The sequence below is a fragment of the Ursus maritimus genome, unplaced genomic scaffold, assembly GCF_017311325.1.
Source record: "Ursus maritimus isolate PB19 unplaced genomic scaffold, ASM1731132v1 scaffold_5, whole genome shotgun sequence".
Classification (NCBI taxonomy): Eukaryota; Metazoa; Chordata; class Mammalia; order Carnivora; family Ursidae; genus Ursus; species Ursus maritimus.
Genome location: NW_024426663.1, coordinates 27,101,974 through 27,112,478, shown reverse-complemented (window position 1 = coordinate 27,112,478; position 10,505 = coordinate 27,101,974). Strand labels below are relative to the sequence as shown.

The 10,505-nt window shown below is 43.0% G+C and overlaps 1 long non-coding RNA gene across 1 annotated transcript; it reads right to left on the bottom strand.

Annotated features, from left to right (window-relative positions):
• Positions 1 to 3,870: 3,870 nt before the first annotated feature.
• Positions 3,871 to 6,604, bottom strand: LOC103681470. Its single transcript, XR_573283.1, has 2 exons — positions 5,625 to 6,604; positions 3,871 to 4,065 (listed from the first exon to the last, which is right to left on the bottom strand). It is a non-coding gene; the product is annotated as an uncharacterized LOC103681470 (long non-coding RNA).
• Positions 6,605 to 10,505: the final 3,901 nt, after the last annotated feature.

Genomic DNA, 10,505 nt, shown 5'->3' with positions numbered 1-10,505 from the left:
GTTACTGGAGGGGAGGGGGATGGGGGAATGGGGTGACTGGGTGATGGACATTGGGGACGGTATGTGTTGTGGTGAGTGCTGGGTGTTATGTAAGACTGATGAGTCACTGACCTGTACCCCTGAAACAAAAATACATTATATGTAAATTAAAAAATGAAATTAAAAAAATGGGCTAAAGCATTAACAATCATTCTATAAAAAATTATTCCCAAATGACTGATAAACATATGGAAAGGAGTTCAACATCATTGGTTATATGAGAAATAGAAATTAAAACCACAATGAAATACCATTATGCACTCATCAGAATGGCTAAAATTAAAATCCAAGAGTTTATGACAAATCCAAGAGTTGAGATTATGGAACTATTGAATTCTGCATATATTGCTGGTGAAAGTAAAGTTGGTACAAGCACTTTGGAAAAGTGTTTGGCATCCTCTACTAAAGCTAAGTGTATGCCTGCCCAGTCACTCAGCAAGTCCCTCTAGAGCATCTGTGCCCACCAAAGGTATGTACAGGAATCATTCATAGTGCCAAACTAGAAAAAAAACCCAAATATCCACTGACAGAATAGAAAATATAATGTGCTATATTCATACAATGGACTACTATACAATTCAAAAACCACTATTGATACACGCAGCAGTAAAGATGAATGTCACAGCCACTATGCTGAGCAAAAAAGGTTGGACACCAAAAAAGTCAGACACAGAAGTCAAATGAAGTTCACCAGAAAAATTAATCAAATGAAATGGGAATTAGAATAATGTGTGTGTGTGTGTGTGTGTGTGTGTGTGTGTGTGTGATGTAGACTGGGAAGGGTTATCATGGAACTTTCTGAGATGCCGAAAATGTTTTATATCTTGATGTGGGTGGTGGTTACAGGGTGCATATAAGTCTAAAAATCCATCTAATGGTCTACATTACGATTACTGTACTTTATTCATGTCACTGTATGTTACCCCACAATACAAATGTTTTAAAAGAAATATAAACGAGGGGCGCCTGGGTGGCACAGCGGTTAAGCGCCTGCCTTCGGCTCAGGGTGTGATCCCGGCGTTATGGGATCGAGCCCCACATCAGGCTCCTCCGCTGTGAGCCTGCTTCTTCCTCTCCCACTCCCCCTGCTTGTGTTCCCTCTCTCGCTGGCTGTCTCTATCTCTGTCGAATAAAAAAAAAAAAAAAAAAAGAAATATAAACGAACCCAAAGTTTATAACTCCAAATTTTCCCAAATTGAGCAATCCCTGCTTTTTTCCCATCACTGTCCCGCTAAGTGTAACCATGATCCTGACTTCCAACACCATAGATTAGTTTTGCCTGTTTATGAACTTTATGTAAAATGAACTTTAGCGTCTTAATTCTGCTGTTTCTGTTTCTTTTACTCAACATTCTATTTGTGAAGCTTGTCTCCTCTGTTATGCATAGTTGACATTCATTTATTCTTATTGTAGAGCATTCCGTTGTATGATTTACCAAAATGTATCCACGCCACTGTGGATGGGCATTGGGGTCATTTCTAGTTTATGGCATTGACATTTTTTAGGGTTCAGTCTAGTTTTCCTAAAAATTGTCCAACATTCTGCTTTTAGGATGGTACTATTCGACTTGTTCCTGTATCCTCTGTATTTCTAGTAAATGGAAATTTGGTTCTGGAGGCCTGTGTTAATTCCGATTCAGTTGTACAGTGCAGTTTTGACATAGCTCTTATTTTTCATGGTGTAAGCAGCTTTTCATATGTTTAAGGGCCATTTGTGTCTTTTTCCGTGACCTCGTTTTTTGGCCATTTTTCTATCAGCTATTTTCTTCTCTATCCCTCAGTACTTTTTATATATTAGGGAGACTGAAACTTTTTAAAAAATGTACTTGCTTGCCCAAACCTCAATCTCTGTGTTTTTTCTGAGTACCCTCTATGAATTAATCTGAATTCATCAAAAGAGAAATGACTCTCCCTGGGTCTTTTTCTACTGAAAAGCTGGAATACATGAGATGTCCACTTTCATCCCCAAATAGAACCTTGACAGATACTGTATACACGTCACTGTGAATACGGTAAATAGAGCTGGTTTGTTCTTCATGTATCTGTGGTCCCTGGACAGCTCCACGCCACCTTGTGGCCTGTGCTGGACCCACGCTACGTAAGCATGTGCTCCCTGTCCTCAGAAGGCCTTGCTCCTCTTCTCTATATTCACAGGGATTTAAGCTTCAGGTGTGAATATCTTTGTTTCCACCCCAGATTTCCTTTCCCTTCACCTCCTCTGTGGGGTGAGCCACCCTCCTGATTGCTTGTTCCTTGCACCTCCTCTCCAAGAGCAGAGCCTTCCTCTCTGCTCTGGAGCCCTCGGGGGTGTTCTCCATCTCCATCATTTACCTTTCTCACTTGTCTTCAGTCTCTGCTTGGTTGACATCTTTCCTTTCAGCTGGCCCATAAATTCATGCTTTCCTCCCTCTTAATCCTCTTCCAGAACGAGTGTTTCCCAGTGCAGCCTCTTGTGTCCACAATGGGGATAGCCAAGTATATTACTAGGCAGAGCCGTAGGAGTTGGGGATCGGGCCAGAGCCTCATGGAGCCCATTACTGAGCCTTTCAGAGAACACCCACCCCTAGTGCGCCCTCCCTACCTTCCAAACTTTGAAACTACAGCTTATCCTAATCCAGGGCCAGATCAGACTCTTAGTTAAGGCAAACTACCTCTAAACCTTGTCAACCTTGTCAGGGAATAATGATTTATTCTGTTTCTGCCTTTATACTCCTACGTGGGAGTGAGTAGCTTGTTTTAGGGAGGGTGGGGTTTCTTCGGATTACAGTGAGTCCCTTTCACTCTCACACTGCACCTTCTAGGCCCCGTCATCTCAGAGGCTTCCACACTGTGACGTCTCCATGTCTAGACCTCCATGCGGCCTCCAGTGTTGAGTGACAGGCTTGCAAACCCAGCTGCAGAGCCACGCACCATCCTGCACAGTCCAGAGGCACTTCCAACTCCACCTGCCCAAATCCGTGTCTCCCTGCTTGCTTCCTTTCTGAGCCCCCTCGCTGGGGTTTGGCATCCCTCTCCCTCTAGGGTCTCAGGCTTGAAACTTGGGAGTGATCCTCTCATCCTTTCTCTTGCTACTTCCAAGGGTATTGATGGATTGCTTGACAAAACAATCACCAAGTTCTGTCCATTCTACCTTCTAAAATCCTCTGGAGATGCTCACCTACTCTCCTACCCACTACTGCCTCATCAGCTCAGGTCTTTGTAATCCCTCCTTGAGACTGTTGTATCTGTGTCTACTGCCTTGCTGCCTCCGGTCGCCCCTTTCCAGTCCAGACTTCCTCTGTCCTCTATCATGCTCATTGTAAAAAGTAAATCTTAGGTGATTCAGATTAATTACTGAGATGAGTCCACTACTCTAAATTCTCCCCATGGGGAGACTCCCCATGGGGCATGAGGTAAAATTAAACTACATAGCAAGGCATCCAAGATTCTATGTGATGATTTGGCCTCTTGCCATACTTCTTAAACTTGATGTTCTAGCAATTCTAGAGTGTTTCTATTTTTGGAACTCTCCATAATCTCCACAACTTCGTTACTTTGCATGTTATTTTCTTTGCTTGGAATATCCATAGTCCTTCCCCACCCTATACCCTCTCCACTGGTTGAACACCTGACAAAAATTCCTTTCCATCCTTGAAATCTCAGGTCAGGTGTCACCTCCTCTGAGAAGCCTCCTGATGTTTCCTTTCCCACATCTCCCCTACCTGCTAATTTGTGCTTTTGCACCATCACCGTTTGCTTGCATGTTTGTTTCTCAAATGAACCATGAGCGCCTTGAGATCTGAAACCATGTCTTATTTATCTTTGGATTCCAAGTGCTGATGTGACTTATGGAGATGCTTAAGAATTTTTTAATGAATGAAAGAATGAAGGAAGGAATCAAAACTGGGTCTGCATGGGGCTGCAGGTGGGAGGGTAGGGGCTGTGATTTCACAGATACGATCTTGCTTGGTCCTGGACCATAAAGTTCACACAGGCTGATGTGTATCAGTTTTGTTCATGCCTGTATCCCCACTGCTGAGCACAGTACCTGGAAAGTATAGAGAAGTTCAATTAATAATTTCTGAGTGCATGAATGGTAACTCTGTGGGCTGGGACAGATACGCCATCATAATATCATGGAAGAACCGGGGTCTTGGGGAGGTTAAGTAATCTGCGCAAGCGTTGGACAAGTCGAGCCTCAGAGTGCCTGCTCAATGCACTTGGTTGACCAGGGAAGGGCCTTTGTCCCATAAGCAGCCAATCCTTATTGGGCTATTAGAAGGCCTGACTTTAAAAGATGAGGTGGGACAATCATATTACAGCTTGAGAATTTGATTTAGGAAAACAGAGAAGAGGGGCACCCGGCTGCCTCAGTTGGAGGAGCACGCAACTCTTGATCTCAGGGTTGTGAGTTCGAGCCCCATGTTAGGTGTAGAGATTACTTAAAAAGAAAATATTTTAAAAAATAAGAAAAGCAGCAGAGAAGGTGAGTTAGTAGTGGGATCCCCACCAGAAGCCTTTGGAGATGGCAGGCTGGAGTTACAAGGGCTACACAATGCAAATCGGACACAGCAGGAAAGAAACCCAAACTGACAACCAGCAGAGCCCCCCGCTCCTTCCCAATGGCCTTCACATTCCCGTTTCAATCTGTATGTGTCTTTACAGGCACCACTCTGAATTACCCAAGGTAATTCCAGTGAGGGTTTATTCCTTGCCGCTGAGGTTTTTAATGAATGTTCCTAGGTGGACCCAGGATTGAAACCCAGGCCTTCTCTCTGAGCTCAGTGCTCTTTCTACTATTCCAGAACTTAGGGACATTGTCTTTGTGCATATTTTAGCAGAGGGCCATGCATATTGGTGCATATTAAATGTATTTTAATGACAATGAGAAAAGCTGTGATTGTGAATATGAGTGGGCGGAAACAGCCAGTGAGGCAAACCAAATCCCCTCTCAATTTAAGCTAGACCAGTAGGAGAGTCCCAAGAAACCGAAAATAGGCCTTTAACGGGGTACTTATTTGTACAAGGCGTCTGCCTTCTTCGGCTCTTTTTTTTTTTTTTTTTTAAAGATTTTTATTTATTTAACAGAGAGAGACAGCCAGCGAGAGAGGGAACACAAGCAGGGGGAGTGGGAGAGGAAGAAGCAAGTTCCCAGCGGAGAATTCTTCGGCTCTTTTTTAACACAAATCCCCAGGAGTTCCGGCCGCCCCCCCCCCCCAACCACCTCCACCTGCCACCAGGCTTGTGGGGCAGGTGGGGCCCTGAGAGGAAAACAGGCGGCCACTTGAGCACGTGGGCTTCTGCCCTTCAAGTCTCAAGGCTGCGTGCAAAGAATGCCAAGATCTTGGTTTCTATCCATGTGTGGCCTTTTGACACACAAGCTAATGAATGTGTTCCAGGTGCAAATCGTTCTTTCCCACGAGCTGTTTTGCAGGTCTCCAGTGAGACAATTACCCAGCACCACTTAGCAGAATGACTCAAGGACAGATCTGAGGGCTGACTGGGATGAAGCCTGGGTGTTTTCCTGCCCTCTTCCCCAGCTTTAGAAATTGTATTGAAAAGTTAACATATAAAATGTTGAAGCTCCCCGTGTTGCACCCCACGCACCTGCTTGTGAGGGCAGCAGCTCTCTGATGCTCCTGGCAGGCAGTGCTTTTCAAGCGCTGAACGGGCAGGTTTACGACTCCGGGCAATGAGAATGGTGGGCCCAGAGGGGCTTGCTCACCCCCTCATTTCTCTGCAGAGATGCCTCTCCTTGACGATTACATAGCTGGGGTCACCTTTTGAAACTGACTGGAAGAGTTTATCTTATAAGCAGCATTTCCCAGAAATCACTCACAAGCCACAGGCTATGAAAAGAAACAGATTTTGAGAAATTTCGCTTAATGTACATTATGGTCAAAACTTTGCAGAAGTGAAGGCCAGCACTTTGAATATTTTCAGATTAGATTTGCCAAAGAAATGCTTTTTGAAGCTGCAGATACCTGGAGGCACTGATAAAAAAACAAGAGTGAGATGTCCTATTGGAGCTGGATTTTCAGGAGCATGGGGGAGACAATCTTAAAAGTTAGACTTCAACTTTCATTTTTAATCTAAGCTTGAAAAATCACTGAACTATGAAGAAGGAGACAATTAAGATCCAATTATAAATAAAGAACTTCCACTGGGATTGACATTCGGCTCAGACTGAACTACACACTCTTTAAGAAAAAGCATTCTGATAGACCCGCAAATGTGACATTTACTGCTTAAGAGACTGTTGCCTTTCTTCAAAAAATTTTCTGATGTGAAAAGAAAATAACTCCAAGGAGGCATATAGCACAATTATTTTTTCGATTACTTTCATTACTGGGATGGTTCCTTTTCTGTGTTTACTTGACTAGGCTGTACTACTTGGTGATTTAATCGCAAGATATATAGGTAGGTGTCGCTGTGAAGGTATTTTGTTAGTATAGTTAACACCTCCAATCAGTTGACCTTAAGTAAAGGATAGTACCCTTGACAACTGGCCCAATCTAATCGAGAGCAAGAATAGGTTTTCCAGAAAGGAAATTGTCTCAAGACTCCAATATCAACTCCTGGCTGAATTTCCAGCCCGCTGGCCTGACCTACAGATTTCAGACTTGCCAGCCCTCATGCCTGCATGAGTCAATTCCTTAAAATTAATCTCTTAATATATATTTATTGTTTTTCTTTCTATGGAAAATCCTGACCGATACAATGACATGTATGCACTCGAGTAATAGCTGAAAGTTTTTAAGCTAGAAATTCAGAACCGTTCAATCTGGATGAACCAGATCCAGGCTCCTTCCACCTTGGGGCTTCTGTCTTCAACTAGGGATTTCCAAGGTTGTTGCCCAAAAGGAAAGGACATGGAGGATCACAAGTGGGAGGAGGTCTAGAAGAGAGGGCAAGCTGGGAAGGGGCACACACCACTTTTTCCCACATTCCACTGACCAAAACTTTGTCACATAACTACACACTAATGCTAGGAGCCTGGGAAATGTAGTCTAGTTGTAGATCAGAAGGAAGAGGAAACAGGTTTGGTAAACCGCTGGCCAGGCTCTGCCACATCCATAAGGCAAAAGAGACAGATACCAGACTCAAAACTTGACTTTTGCTTCCCCCAATTTTTTTTCCCGTTTCTTCTTTTTTTCTTTTTTTTCCTTGTGAAAGATCTAGATAATTCTTTTTTTTATCGAAGTAGAGTTGACACCCAATGTTACATTAGTATATTTTTATATACTATAAAAATATATTTAATTATATTAATATAGAATATATTTAATAATATAATTTAAATATATATTATAAATAAAATATATAATGTAATCATTAAACATATGTAGTATATTTTTTGAAGTATAGTTGACACCCAATGTACTATGTGTACAGCATAGTGACTCAACAAGTCTATACATTATGCTATGCTCATCACAAGTATAGCTACCATCTGTCCCCATACAGTGCTATCATAGTAGCAAAATCTTTTATTCCTGTGGCTTGTGTGTAATACGTAGGGAGTAGAAAGTTTAGGTAACAAGTCTGAAAAGGTTGATCAATGCTATCTGCAGAGGACCCTAAAGGCCAAGGTGGCATTTGGTCTTAGTTGGGTCAGCAGGAGGGAGGTGAGACAGTGGCATAATCAGAGATGCGGTTCAGAGATTGCCTGGTGGCCATGTTTATGATAGTTTATTTGGGAGGGAGGTCAGAGATGAAAAACCACCAACTTCGATTATCGCAACAGTCCAAGTGAGAGAAAATAAAGACCTAAATTGGATACGGTTATGAAAAAGAGAGAGCAGGGGCGTCTGGGTGGCTCAGTCAGTTAAGAGTCCGACTCTGAGTTTCGGCTCAGGTCATGATCACAGGGTCATGAGATGGAGCCTCCAGTCGGGCTCTGCGCTCAGCTCGGAGTCTGCTTGGGATTCTTTCTTCTCCTGCTCCTGCTCTCTAAAATAACTAATTCTTTAAACTCACACACACAAAGAAAAAGAACAAATTGAGAAGTGCCTCAGAGATGAAGCAGGTGCCTGGCACTTGATGGAGCCGGGGCCTGATGACACCTTCCCTGTCCTGGGTTTTGGAATCTGGAGATGAAGTTTCTTCATGGATTTCCTCCGCCTGGAGCATATATCTGCCTTCCTCCTGACCCTCAGTCCTCACCACCTCTCCAGATCCTTCAATACGAAGCTCAAGCCCCACTTTGAGTCCACATGTCCATCAATAGGAGAACGGATAAACAAATGGTGGTGCAGTTATACAATGGAATGCTGCTCAGTTATGAAAAGGAACAGACCGGTGATGCATGTATCCACATGGGTGACTCAAATAAATGATGCTGAGTGAAATAAGCCGGACCAAAGCATGCATCCTATGCGATTCCATTCATATGAAGCTCAGAAACAGGCAAAAATAATCTACAACAGGAAAAAAACCCACAGTAGCACTTGCTTTTGGGGGCGGGGATTGACTAGGGGTATGAAGGAGTTTTCTGGGGTAATGGACAGAGGTTTAGGTCACAGAGGCAGGCACGTGGGTTTATTAAAACCTGTACAATGCTACACTTAAGATCTGCCTTTCCGCACGTGAATTTTACCCTCCCCGAATGTAAACAAATACTGAACTGTCATTGCCGATGTGCAAGCTGATGGGTGGATGGCTGGCTAAGTGTGTGGTAAAGCGGAGATAGGGAAGTGTTAGCAATGAGAGTCTAGGTGATGGGTAAATGAGTCCCTAGTCCCTAACGATTCTCTCAACTTCTCTGTGTGCTTGAAAGAATTCAAAATAAAATGCTAGGGGGAAACCCCCGAGTTTAAGATTTGATAATTCACCTATCAAAGAGGACTGGCAGTCACAAACCACCCTGTAGGCAAAACGTTGGCCCTTTGTAGGGGGCTATGACCAGAGGCTGGAAAAAGGGGCAGTCTCGCTCAGGATGCCTTCCCAGATGATTTTGCCTGGCTAGGTGCAGTAGAAATTCTCTACTCTGCGCTTTTTCCTGAGTTCCAACATCATTAAATCTTCTTGCAAACTAACCCTCTGTTCCCTCAGGGTTTGTGTCCTATTGCCCTGGGGGCGAAGAACTACAGGCCACCTAAAATTTGCCATCCAATAATAAATTTCACATTTAGTTTGATTACTGACTGCGAAGTTATTTGAAATACCACACAACGCGATTTGTTCTCTTTTTTTGTTCCAAGAATAAAGAGATTTAACAGAAATGTCAATATAAACTTCCTGGCCCACACGAGGTCTCCTGGGGAACAGGAATGGCAGGAGCAAACAATTAGAAATGGTCACCAGTGGAGTTTCACCGCTGCACACAGGCCACAGGAACAGCACCATCTACACAGATGGTAGGACTTCTTTCCTCTTTCGTCAGAGGCTCTATCCCTTTTGTGGGCAGTACCTTTCATTACAATCTCTAATTCAATTTCCTCATACTCATTTAATTATGTATTTCTTTTTTGCCCCAACTGGAACACCCTTGATCACAAGTTTCAATCTTTCAGAAATCATTATTTTTCTTAACCTTTGCAGCAGCTGGCTGGCCAACTTTTCCCTCACAAAGTCATGTTACCTAATTTGGTCATTTCCTGTACAGTTTTTAGTTTACTAAGTATAAAAAAAAAATCTTGTTAAAGGACACCTGTTCTTGCGTGTGCTATGTACCTCTTTGAGCTACGGCCATTATTTTCGTATGTATTTTTATTACATATTTAATAAATGAAAATCTTTACTTCTTAAAATAGATCAACGCACACGTCTAATCTTTACAGTTTTACTTTCTCCAATCCCATACATGTTGATTTATAATTCACTCATATTTCTACTTTGCTTTACTTAGATGTGCTTGTGATAGGAAATACAAGTTCAGGTTTTTTCTTCCTTAGAGGACAGAAGCACTCCTAGTCAGTGATGTACATCCTTGGGTAGGTTGCAGAATCATCTGGGGTGCTGGTTTGCACTGCAGGTTCTTCTTTTTTTAGAGAGGGAGAGCAAGTGGAGGGGGAGGGACAGAGGGAGAGGAAGAGAGAATTTTAAGCAGGCTTCATGCTCGGCAGAGCCAGACTTGGGGCTTGATCTCACGACCCTGAGATCATGACCTGTGCCGAAATCAAGAATTGGATGCTCAACAGACCGAGCCTCCCAAGTGCCCCTGTACTGCAGATTCTGGGACCTCATGCAGGTATGATGGGGATGACATTTTGAAAAACTGTTAGGACGTGAGTTATGGTACATAATTTAAGCCTCACAGAAACAAAATGGGCTAACCTGAATATTTAGAACGCATGTGCATGTTATATTATTTACATTTTGGCCTCAAATTATCATCACTTTGCAGTGCTATTTCATAAATCAACCTGGAAAAAGACTTGATTTTCTGTCTTGAAAGATGAACAAACAAGGGACCACGAGAGAAAGCCCGATGGTTCCCTAGCGATCAGTCTTTGGAATGTTGTGTGACCCCTGAACATAAAGGGC